Raw genomic sequence first — 12,799 nt, forward strand, 5'->3', positions numbered from 1 at the left:
TTGTTTATAATTGTTGTTTATAATTTTTACAATTAACCTCCCTGTGGTTCGACCCCGGTCTTGCTGGGTTATTTGTTACTTCGACACTCCTGCACTTGGGAGAAGACATCAACCTTTTAGTCGTGTCAGCCACCCATAAAAGAAACGAATGTCTTGGAACAGCATTCTTGAACCACACAATATCATGCCATTCAACCATCGGATGATAAAATCTTAGTTGTTCCCAAGCTACTTTGATCGAGAATCTCTGATTTGGTGAATCCAGCCAAACAATCTCATCCTTTTGCCCTATCATAAGATTAGAATTGGAAGGAATAGCTTCTACAGGACTAAATGGATCTTTGTTCCAATCAACAAGGTTGGAGATATTGATCTCACAATATGTCTACTGTTCTGCATTTTTAGTTGCAGCAGAGTGAATTAGGTTTTTTTCTTGGGTCTCCAATGGCTATTATGGAAATGAATATTTCAAATTAGTATTTCAAAGTTAGATTTAAAAGGCCTTTGCCACACTCGAAGATTACGTTACAACTCATCTGGAAGTTCAGTTCCTTACTGGTTATAGAGTGTTGTTAAAGCTTGATCTCCTTTGTTCACCGTTGGATCGTCACCATTTTTTACTATGTTGTCTGTCAAAACATGCTCCACATCTTGACCGAACGGATCATCATTCCAATCAATGAGCTAGAAGATACTGGCCTCATAATTCTGTAATTCTCATCTTCTTTCATTAACAAATCTGAATCTTGTTGTTTCTGAGATTTGGTTGCTGTTGCTTCTGAGCTTAGGTTACTTCTTAGACTCAGTTTCTCTTCTTAGAATTTTGTTCTCTCTAGTATTTATATGCTGCCATAATGTCCTTATGTTCTGCTGTGGACACTGTTCCAATGGTTAGCTCTAACATTGAACAACACAATGAAGTCAAGTCTGGACATATATTAAGATTAGAGCTACAAGACATGTTGGATAGCCATAGATATCAATCTTTTAGTCGTGTCAAGGATTGTTGTTCTTTTATAAGATTTTTTAGTCCTTTAGAGAACCAATGAAGGGAGATTATCCCACCAACACACAAAAAGTGCAGCAAAGAAGTTTATTAATCTAAAAATTATTTAACTTACATGTCTGGTTATACCTTTATTTATACTTACTCTAGACTTAAATAAACCCTAATAAACCCCCTTAAGGTGGACTTATATCAAGCCTACTTACAGTTGATCCAAATAAGAAACAATAACCCAAAGACCAAGAAAAAAATAATATAAATCCAAAAATTATCATCCTAAATATGCTAGAATCAGATTTGTCACCATTAAAAAGTCCCAAATAGACTAGAAAATCTGATCTAAAGGTAAATTATTTTCAAGTCTTCTTTTCTTTTTGTAGCTGGGATGAATAATGAATTCTTGTAAGAAAAGGATTCTGAAATCTTTATGAATCCTTGCCACATATGGAAACTATGTTAGAGCCCATTAAAGATCTTCGGAGAATTAGAAGATTCCCAAAATGAGTTGTTACATCCTTTTAGAAAAAGAATCCTAGCCAAATAGAAAGTCTATAAGTAAAAAGGAAGTTAATAACAAAATTCGTACAGCTTCTGTTGACCCATATTGCAATGCCTTCCCAAACTCTGATTGATCTTCAATTTTAACCTAAGGTAGGAGAACATGTCACAAGACTATGTAAAATTTGAGCCCTAACCAAAAGTCAGATTGAGAATTATGACTGTTGTTGTAAAACTGGATAGTTGCACATTTTACATAAAAATCCGAATTTGACCTTACCTGAATCGTATCACTATGACAAAGAGCTATAACTTTGATAAAACTATAATTGCTATAGATGAGATAGGATGCGAGAAGGAAGGCATCAAAAAGTTTACAAAACTAGTGATACAGCTTAAGTACACATAGGAGCCTGTAAAAGAAGAGCTAGAATTTTATTTTTTTTGTAAGTTGACGTATATATTAAAGGAAAACGATACAAAGATTAAAGGGGCATACCCCAGATTTACAATGAGAACAGAAACGTAAAACAACAGATGGCTACATGCTAGCCACCGAACTGAAAACTCAAGACCTAACTTGATTCGTTAGGGAAACCAATACAACCAGCTAAATATCAAATGAAGAATCTATGTTATTAACCCTCCATGCTCGTTGGATTCTTTTATTTTCATCTGTTGGTAGAACGTTCCTCATCAAATCAAGCTTATCACGGATGATACATTCAATTTGATGAAAGACCAAATTCTGAGTTCTAGATATTCCAGCAAAGGTCCTTGCATTCCTTTCTTGCCAGATATGATACACTGTAGCTGCAAAACTGAGTTTACGAGAAAAATTGACAAAACTTTTGCCATGCCAAGTGACAGTGGCCCATCGAATCCATTCATCCCATCCTTTTGTCATTCTTGGAATGTTGCATCTGTCACAAACATCCCACCAGATCGCTTTAGTATAGGAGCATTCAAAGAACAAGTGGTTGTGATCTTCGTAGTTGCGGAGACAGAGTGAGCATCTATTGGGACCATGTATACCAAATCGATGAAGTCTATCTTGAGTTGTGAGTTTCTGTTGGACAGCCACCCATAGAAGAAACGAATGTCTTGGAACAGCATTCTTGAACCACACAATGTCATGCCATTCGACCATCGTATGATGAAATCTTAGTTGTTCCCAAGCTATTTTGATCGAGAATCTGTGATTTGGTGAATCCAGCCAAACAATCTCATCATTTTGCCCTATCATAGGATTAGAATTGGAAGGAATAGCTTCTACAATGGGGTGCCATCCAATAGCGTGAGTGGTAGGAATTTTCCATTCTGAGTTATGAATCAGCATATTCACCTTCGCGTTCTTTTCCATACCTGAATCATAGATGAATCTGTCGCCGTAAGAATCTGCGAGCGGGCTGTGAGGATGCCAATTGTCAAACCATAGAGAAGTTGTCCTGCCATCCCCTATGATGTACTTCATCTTCGGCCATGCTAAGGATCTGAGCTTTAGAATCTTTCTCCATGCCCAAGAGCAATTCTGTGGCGTCTTGATTGTCCAGAAATTCCTACCTCGCAACAGATTACATCTGATCCAAGTAGACCAGATTGAGCCATCTGAGTCATTGCACAGGTTCCAAATGTGTTTCAACAAAGCAATCTTGTTCCATTCTGTTATCCTCTTTATTCCTAGCCCCCCCTCCTTTTTTGGAAGACATACCTGATCCCAAGCCACTTTAGCCCCAGTAGTTCTCATATCTGAACCTGACCAAAGAAAGGATCTCATAATTTGCTCCACACTTTTTATGACTTGCCCAGGTAAGAGGAAGAGAGATGCCCAATAGACTTGGATGGAAAATAAAACTGAATTAATCAGTTGTACTCGTCCTGCATACGAGAGTGTTCTACAAGTCCAATGTCGAACTTTAGAGGTGATTCGATCCACGAGACCCTTACAATAAACAGCCTTTAGTCTGGACGAGATAAGAGGCACTCCCAAATATTTCATAGGGAGCTCCCCCTCTGCAAACCCAAGAACATGAATAATCTCTTCCCTCTCAGCATTTAACACACCGCTTAAGAAGATGTCACTTTTATTTGGATTTGGATACAGACCTGATAGATCTTGAAACTTTGTGAGCACAGTTTTGATCATACGAATTGAGTTTACATCTCCTTTGCTAAAAATCATCAAGTCGTCAGCAAAACAAAGATGAGAAATGTTGTCCTTCTTGCATCTCCAGTGGAACTTGAAGTTTTGGTTGGCACTCATCTTGCAGAATAGCCCCGAAAGGATTTCCATACATAGGACAAACAAATATGGAGAAAGTGGATCCCCTTGTCGAAGCCCTCTCCCCCCTTGAAAATAACCTGCAAGCTCACCATTGACGTTGATAGAGAATTGACATGATGTAACACAAACCATAATCCAATCAATGACTGTTCTAGGGAATCCCATTTTTCTTAACATAGCGTCAACGAAATCCCACCGAACCGAGTCATAAGCCTTCATCAGATCTACTTTCATAGCACAACGGGCAGGTCCCGTAGATTTATGATAGCCTTTCATTAGTTCCTGAGACAAAAGAATGTTTCGCTGATTCTCCATCCAAAGATAAAAAGCAGTCTGATACAGACCTACTAAGGATGGCAAAACAGCATTTGTACACGGTATTGCAGCAAGATATAGGACGAAAATCTGACAACCTCGTAGGATTAGCAACTTTAGGAATAAGGGAAATGGATGTAGCATTCATTTCTTTCAGTATTCTACGAGTCTCAAAGAAGGAGCTAACAACGTTGATTACATTTTCCCCAACTATGTGCCACATTCTTTTGAAGAAACCTGCGTTAAATCCATCCGGACCAGGGGCTTTGTTGTTCTTCAAACTAAACATAGCATGCTTAATCTCCTCCCTTGTTACATCTTGTGCTAATACATGTTGTTGCGTTGAAGACAGTTTCAAGTTAATTGCCGATTCCATCTCTTCCTCATTCAGAACCCTAGGCATCTGTTCCACTCTTAACACACGCTGGAAGTACGCAATGACTTCTGATTTAACTGCCTCATGTCCTTCGACAACCTCTCCATCCTCCTTTGTAAGTGAAAGAAGTTTATTTCTATGCTGTCTTCCATTTACTGATTTGTGAAAGTAGCCAGTATTCTGATCCCCCAAGCTAAGCCACTGTATCCTTGACTTTTGTTTGAAAAAACTCTCTTCGGCCTTGACGATAGAAGCGTAGTTACGTACAGCATCCCTTTCTCGCATGCACAAAGTTGGATTCCCATGTGCTGTATGGAGAGCCTGTTGAGCCTTATCCATTTCATCTTTTGCATCTTTGACTCTATCTGAAATGTTGGAGAAGTGAGTCATATTGAAATGTTTCAATTCCCGTTTTAGTTTTCTTAGCTTGCAACACAGCTGATACATTGGACAACCCCCTGAATTGTGTTCCCATACTTTCCTCACCAAGGGCATGAACTCGTCATGGTCCATCCACATATCAAAGAATCTGAATGGTTTCTTTATATTCTGATAATCACCAGTAACCTTTACCACCATAGGAGAATGGTCTGACATACCCGATGGCAAAAATCTCGCTTCTGAAAAGGGGAAGTTCAGATTCCATTTCTCATTGACAAGCACTCTATCTAGTTTCCGCATAATCAGATTCTCAGGACATTGATTCGACCAAGTATAATGTAGGCCTGAATATCGAAGATCATCCACTTTCGCTTCTTGAATACATGTTTCCAATCTGTCCATATGACCAGCCCACGAAGTAGACCCTCCTAACCTGTCTGATTGGTAGCGGATAGCATTAAAGTCGCCCATAAGAATCCATGGGCTGGACTCCCATCCATCACTACGACTCACTATATCAGACCATAATGCCTCACGTAAGGAAGCGTTATTGTTTCCGTAACATAGATTCTTCATTTGATATTTAGCTGGTTGTATTGGTTTCCCTAACGAATCAAGTTAGGTCTTGAGTTTTCAGTTCGGTGGCTAGCATGTAGCCATCTATTGTTTTACGTTTCTGTTCTCATTGTAAATCTGGGGTATGCCCTTTATAATCTTTGTATCGTTTTCCTTTAATATACGTCAACTTACCAAAAAAAAAGATATTGCTAGAATTGATAAATGTAGGCACTAAGCAGAATAAAAAAGAATTGAAAATTGGGATGCTAATCACCGCTAATATGAGAAATGATTTGGTTACTCTTTTACAAGAATATGCTTGTGTTTTTGCCTACTCATATCTTGACATGCTAAATTTAGATACGGAGATTGTGGTACACAAGTTACCTTGGATAGAAGTGATGCAATCCTCATGATTATACGGTAATGCAACCCACAATGAAGATTAAAATTTGATTCCAGGAAGCTAAAATAGGTTTTATAGGAGTGTGACGCAATGGAAACATGCACAAAGGCACCAACAATATTGGAATGATGTAAAATAATACCACAAAGCTAGTTAATCTTCAATAAGTAAACGTCAATTTGTTCAAAAAATGAAGAATGCAAGAATCACTTTCACATGTTAAAACTGAAATATTTAGAAGTACTCTTCCTCAAATGTTCAATAACTCTTGAAAAATTAATTCTAATAAATCTATGTGGACCAATTTGGCCTACTTATAAAATTGACTTAAAAACCTTAAATTAAAAATACCATAACCTGATCCAAACAAGCCTTGGATCCTAGTTGAAAACAAAGTATTAATTAAGCCCAAACAAGTCTTGGACTGTAACTAACAAGATAAAATAAAGCCCATAATATTAAAAATATGTTCTATCATGACTAGAAGAGGAGGAAAGAAAATATTACATAACTAATTTAAGATTTATTTATAACCTTCCTTACAGCCCATTAATCTTAGAAACTAAAGGAAAAGAGCTGCCTATGTTGTTTCCAAGTTGTAGTAGGATTCTTTTATTTTCTTTGCTGTGTTTTCTCCCCACCTAATAATAAATCACGACACTTAAAGGAAATAATTAATATACTCACTCATATATAATTTAAAGTCCAAAACTAATAAGGAATCCATAAAACACCTAGAAACATCATAAACACTAGGTTGGATGAAAATTTGGAAAATTAGCAGCCTTGTTGTCGAAACCTCATGGCCTAAATAAGGTTGGATTGGTCCCGTCTTGCACATGGATAAGCTGTACTAAGGCCTCCTCTTGATAATTCAATAGACCCTTCAAATCTAACTTGGTCGAAACCTTAAAAACCATTGCATTCAATGCCTTTATCTTGGATTGAGTCATTAGCCCATTTCGAACATGTAATGGGTCCTTGCTAATGTGTATGGTCCCATCCACATCATCTCCTCTCTCATCAAAAGGATTCAACCTCGAATAAAAACCCGTCTCATACATAAGATCAGCAACATGAAAGGTAGCACCAACACTATACTCATCTAGAAGATAAATTTATTATATGTTGTCATTGATCTTTGATTAGTACTTAAAAGTCTATTTTTATCAAGGTTTTATATCATCATTTTGCACTTGAAGTATCAATAACTCAACTAAAACATGTTTTATAATAACATATCTAATAATATAAGATACCTTTAATTTGTGGTAAATGTTCATTTTAAATGCAGGCCTATCACATAAATGAAAGGATTGATTGATGACTTTAAGAACTTAAATTGCAAGGATAAAGAGATGACCAAACTTAGAAAAGAGATGTCGGTACAATCCAAACCGGAACACTGAAAGAGGGTGATGAGTGGAAAACTGCATTTAAGACTAAGCATGGTTTATATGAATGGTTAGTCATGCCGTTTGGACTTACAAATGCGCCTAGCACGTTTATGCGTTTAATGAATCATGTCTTGCGTGCATTTATAGGTAAGTTTGTTGTTGTGTATTTTGATGACATTTTGATCTATAGCAAGAACTTAAATGAGCATCTTGATCATTTGCGTAATGTACTTACTGTGTTGCGTAGTGAGCGATTATATGCTAATCTTAAGAAGTGTACCTTTTGCATGGAAAAAATTGTGTTTCTTGGCTATGTCGTTACTACACAGGGTATCGAGATGGATGAGGAGAAAGTTAAAGCCATCCGAGATTGGCCTACACCAAAATCGGTAAGTGAGGTAAGGAGTTTTCATGGACTTGCTAGTTTTTATAGAAGGTTTGTGAAGGATTTTAGTACTATTGCTGCACCTTTAACTGAAATTGTGAAAAAGTCTGTTGGATTCAAATGGAATGATGCACAAGATGAGGCTTTTAAATTGTTGAAGGATAAGCTTTGTTCGGCACCTGTTTTAGCTTTGCCAGACTTTACAAGAGCTTTTGAAGTAGAATGTGATGCGTCAGGTATCGGTATAGGAGCTGTGTTAATGCAGGATAGGAGGCCCATTGCATATTTCAGCGAAAAACTTAATGGGGCAGCCTTGAATTACCCTACATATGACAAGGAACTCTATGCCTTGAATTACCGAACAGTGTTCCGGTTTGGATTGCACCGACATCTCTTTTCTAAGTTTGACCATCTCTTTATCCTTGCAATTTAAGTTTTAAAGTCATCAATCAATCCTTTCATTTATGTGATAGGCCTGCATTTAAAATGAACATTTACCACAAATTAAAGGTATCTTATATTATTAGATATATTATTATAAAACATGCTTTGGTTAAGGAGTTATTGATACTTCAAGTGCAAAATGATAATATAAAACTATGATAAAAATGCACTTTTAAGTACTAATCAGTACTAAACTGTTCTTTTCAACTACTTGTCACCCCCAAACAGATGGACAAACCGAAGTAGTTAATAGGACCTTGACACAACTTTTACGTGTTGTCATTCAAAAGAACTTAAAGAATTGGGAAGATTGTTTGCCATTTATAGAGTTTGCATATAATCGTAGTGTGCACTCTACTACTGAATTTTCACCATTTGAAATTGTGTATGGATTTAACCCTTTAACTCCAATGGATTTTATTCCTTTGCCTATTGATGAAAGGGTTAGTTTGGATAGTAATCGTAAAGCACAGGTGGTGAAAACTCTTCATGAGAGTGTGCGGCAACAGAGTGAAAAGAGGAATCGCGTGTATGCGACCAAAGCCAATAAGGGGCGCAAACATGTTGTCTTTCAGCCTGGCGATTGGGTTTGGGTGCATGCATGCAAGGAGAGATTTCCGGCCCAGAGGAAGTCAAAGCTACAACCACGAGGAGATGGGCCGTTTCAGATCCTTGAGAGGATCAATGACAACGCTTATAAAGTTGATTTGCCGGGTGAGTATAGTGTTAGTGCTACCTTTAATGTTTCTGATCTTACTCTGTTTGATGTAGGTGATGATTCGAGGTCGAATCCTTTTGAAGAGAGAGGGGATGATGTAGATCAGCCTAACACCAAGCGTAATCATGCCAACAACCCATTGGAGGTGCCAATTGGGCCAATCACAAGAGCTAGGGCTAAGAAGCTTAAAGAAGCATTAAATGGGCTTGTTCAGAACATATGGAACAAAATGGACCTAGAGGGGCTTGAGACATTTAAGGAGCATGAAGGACAGCCTTTAATTCATTTAGTTCAGGTCCAAGAAGAGCCCAATTCATGTGGAACAAGGGGTTGATGTGTCCGGCCCAATACCAGCCTTGTTAGGCTTGTCTTTTTCTAATACTACAAGGATAAAGAGTCGGCAATTTATTCTCCTAACTAAGTAAGGAAGTTGGCCAAATCTTATTCCTAAAGAGGGGAGGACTATTTAATGCTTTTCCTCACTTAGGAAGGAAAGTAATTAAATCAGCAACAAAGGAGGAAATTTGATTTCATATTTGTCCAAGTTAAACAAGGAATTCCAAGCTAAACAAGGACATCAAAGGGGGCAGCAACCCAAATTTTCCAAATCAGATTTTTCCAATTTTGTTTAGGACTTCTTAAGGGTGACAAATCTGATTCTAGCTTATTTAGGATGGTATTTTCGGATTTTTAGAATTTTTAGTATTTTCTTCTTAGTTTTTGGGTTATTATTACTTATTTGTGTCAATTGTAAGTGGGCTACATATAAGTCCACCTAAGGGAGGTCCATTGGGGTTTCTTTAAGTTCAAATTCAGTATAAATAAAGGTATAACCCAAACATGTAAAGGTTACACAATTTTCAGATTAATAAAACTTCTTTGCTGCACTTATTGTGTGTTGGTGGGATAATCTCCCTTCCTTGGTTCTCTAAAGAACTGAAAACGACTTATCGAAGAACAACTATCTTCGTGGCGTCATCCTTATACTTCTCATTCCCGAATCAATATTCATTGGGTGGGGGTTTCCGTTTTCAATAGTGCTGGTGCTTAGGTACAAGTTATCTTTGTGTCACACTCCTATCAAACCTGATTTACTTGGCTTTCCGGGAATTGGCATCTTTGCGTGTGGGTTACGTGACCATGTGATCACGAGGTTCGCATCAGAGTCTCTAGCCTTAATAGCTAACTGATTAACAGTTTCTGTTTCGGTGGAATTTAGAGTTTGTGGGCTTGTCAAGATTGGTAACATCAACTCCTTATCGGTTTGTTCCCCATTTGTATCATCTCCCATTGCGTCAATATCTACATTCAGCTCATGATTATTAATGGAAAGAACCTGGTTCACGGTTGCGCAATCAGATGTATTGGAGATGACTAAACTTTGATCTAAAGCAGTACTGGTACCCCCCTGCTCGTGCTTCATGTCTCCTCTTTAAAACAAGAGGAGAGGTAGGATTTTCATCTTCATAACAATCAGCATTGCTCACATCTGATGCAGCCTTCTCATTCATATTACAATCAGACATATTTGTACTAGATGTCGAACAACCATTCTCATTATAGTTACGCACTTTAGATGCTAAAGGACCATTCTCACCAGTCACAGAAACCTTATTTCGTTTAGTGACACGACAAAAAGATTGATGTCTTCTCCCAAGTGTAGGAGTGTCGAAGTAATAAATAACCCGGCAAGACCGGGGTCGATCCACAAGGAGGTTAATTATACAAATTATAAATAACAATAATACAACAATAGTAATAATAATAATAATAATAATAATAATAATAAAGAAAAAGAAGGAGAAGAAGAAGAAGATGATGAGAACTTTGAGATGGAATATTAATGTAACGATTAAACAATGATAATAACAAATGTCAAGGTTAGAGGATCCACCAATGGTATGTCAAACAACTATAGTATAAACTCTTATTATTCAATTAGAAACCACACCGAAGGAGGTTCCAATCTGATTATAGATTGTTAACATGATTACATTAGTCATCTTATTCGATTAATGCTAATACTTGTAAATCTCGTCAAGCATTCATGATTATAACTTATGTTAACAACAAATCAAGTTCCTTTCATAGCTCAGGTGTCGGTTATACCATATAGTATGGGCTATGAAAGTGCCAAGCATTTATTGTACCAAGTGTTATACAACATAAACCAAGATTAGTCATTTAACAAGCAAAGTATTAAAGAGTGAACAAGATAAATAAGATAAAAGTTAACTAAGTAAATGAAAGGAAATGAAAGGCATAAACTTGATATTAATAAAAGCAAAGCATAAACATTACAAAAAATACAAAGAGAGAAAGGAAGAGCATGATCTTGATCTGGACACCAAGATGCCTAAATGCATGGCAAATGCCTCCTTTTATAGGCCAAAATTGGGAACTATTGATTTGATGACTAATTGATGAGTGGGTAGCCAACTCTTGACTTGGTGACAATCCTTATCTTCTTTTGTCTGCCCAAAACATCATTAATAACATCAGAATTGGAACCACTTAAAACATGAAAGTTGTAGAAAATTGTCTCAGCTTTTCAGGACAAAAAGGCCATTTTCAAGTCCAAATTATTGCAACAACAAAGAAGCCCGAAGCTGTCCTCCAGCCCGAGCACTGTTCAGTATTTTGGTCATATCTAGAGTTCTAAAAGTCCAAATGAGCTGAATTTTTTACACAAGAAAGCTGAGACAATTGCCTACAACTTTCATGTTTCGAGTGGCTCCAATTTTGACGTTATCAATGACGTTTTGGGAAGACAAGAGAAGATAAGGATTGTCACCAAGTCAAGAGTTGGCTACCCACTCATCAATTAGTCATCAAATCAATAGTTCCCAATTTTGGCTACACAACTCAACCCCTTAATAGTCCAATACTCAAGAGGAACATTATACAACCTAACCCATACCGGAACTCTGACCAAATCACCTTTCAAAAATTACATGTTCGGTTGCCAACGTTTAAGCACCAAAGGTCTGTTTGCCATGTGCCATGGGGCTCTTTCCAGCACATTAGTGGCATGATCAATAGAATCAAAGGTCTTGTTGCTGAGACCCTACCTTCAACTCATCAACTTTTGAACCCAACACATGATTTTTTTCTGAAACATCATTGGCAGCTTGGGAATTAGAGTGTTTCTTCTCTATGCTAGCTTCAAAATCAGCTTGATTAACACTAGTAAACTGAGAAATCCTCATCCCATGGCTGTTCAACATATCTTGTAGCTCTAATCTTAATATATGTCCAGACTTGACTTCATTGTGTTGTTCAATGTTAGAGGTAACCATTGAAACAAAATCCATAGCAGAACATAAGGACATTATGACAGCATACAAATACTAGAGATACCAAATTCTAAGAAGAGAAACTGAGTCTAAGAAGTAACCTGAGCTTAGAAACAACAACAACCTAATCTCAGAAACAACAAGATTTAGATTTGTTCATAAAGGAAGAAGAGAATTACAGAATTACGAGGCTAGTATCTTCGAGATCATTGATTGGAATGATGATCCATTCGGTCAAGCTGTACAGCATGTTCTGACGAACAACATACTAAAAAATGGTGACGATCGAATGGTGAACAAAGGAGATCAAGCTTGAACAAAACCCAATTCACTCTGCTGCAACTAAAAATGCAGAATAGTAGAAATATTACGAGATCAATATCTCCCACCTCGTTGATTGGAATGAAGATCCATTCGGTCAATGTTTCGAGATGGTTGGAACGAACAACTTAGTAAAAAATGAGGACGATCCAACGATGGACGGAGTGGATCTAGCTCCGACAGTTTGATCTCTAATCTCTCTCTCTCTCTAGATCTCTCTCTCTCTAATCTCTCTATCTCTATTTTTTTCCAATTCAATACATTAAGAAGGTAAGTTCGGGATATGAAGTTCCTTAGCTACTTTTGGAAGACCTTATGGGGAAAGTTGGGAACTAAACTCTTATTTTTAACAACATGTCATCCTCAAACAAATGGACAAACTGAGGTAGTGAATAGAATATTATCCCAACTTTT

Source organism: Populus euphratica, unplaced genomic scaffold, assembly GCF_000495115.2.
Source record: "Populus euphratica unplaced genomic scaffold, PopEup_1.0 scaffold414.1, whole genome shotgun sequence".
Classification (NCBI taxonomy): Eukaryota; Viridiplantae; Streptophyta; class Magnoliopsida; order Malpighiales; family Salicaceae; genus Populus; species Populus euphratica.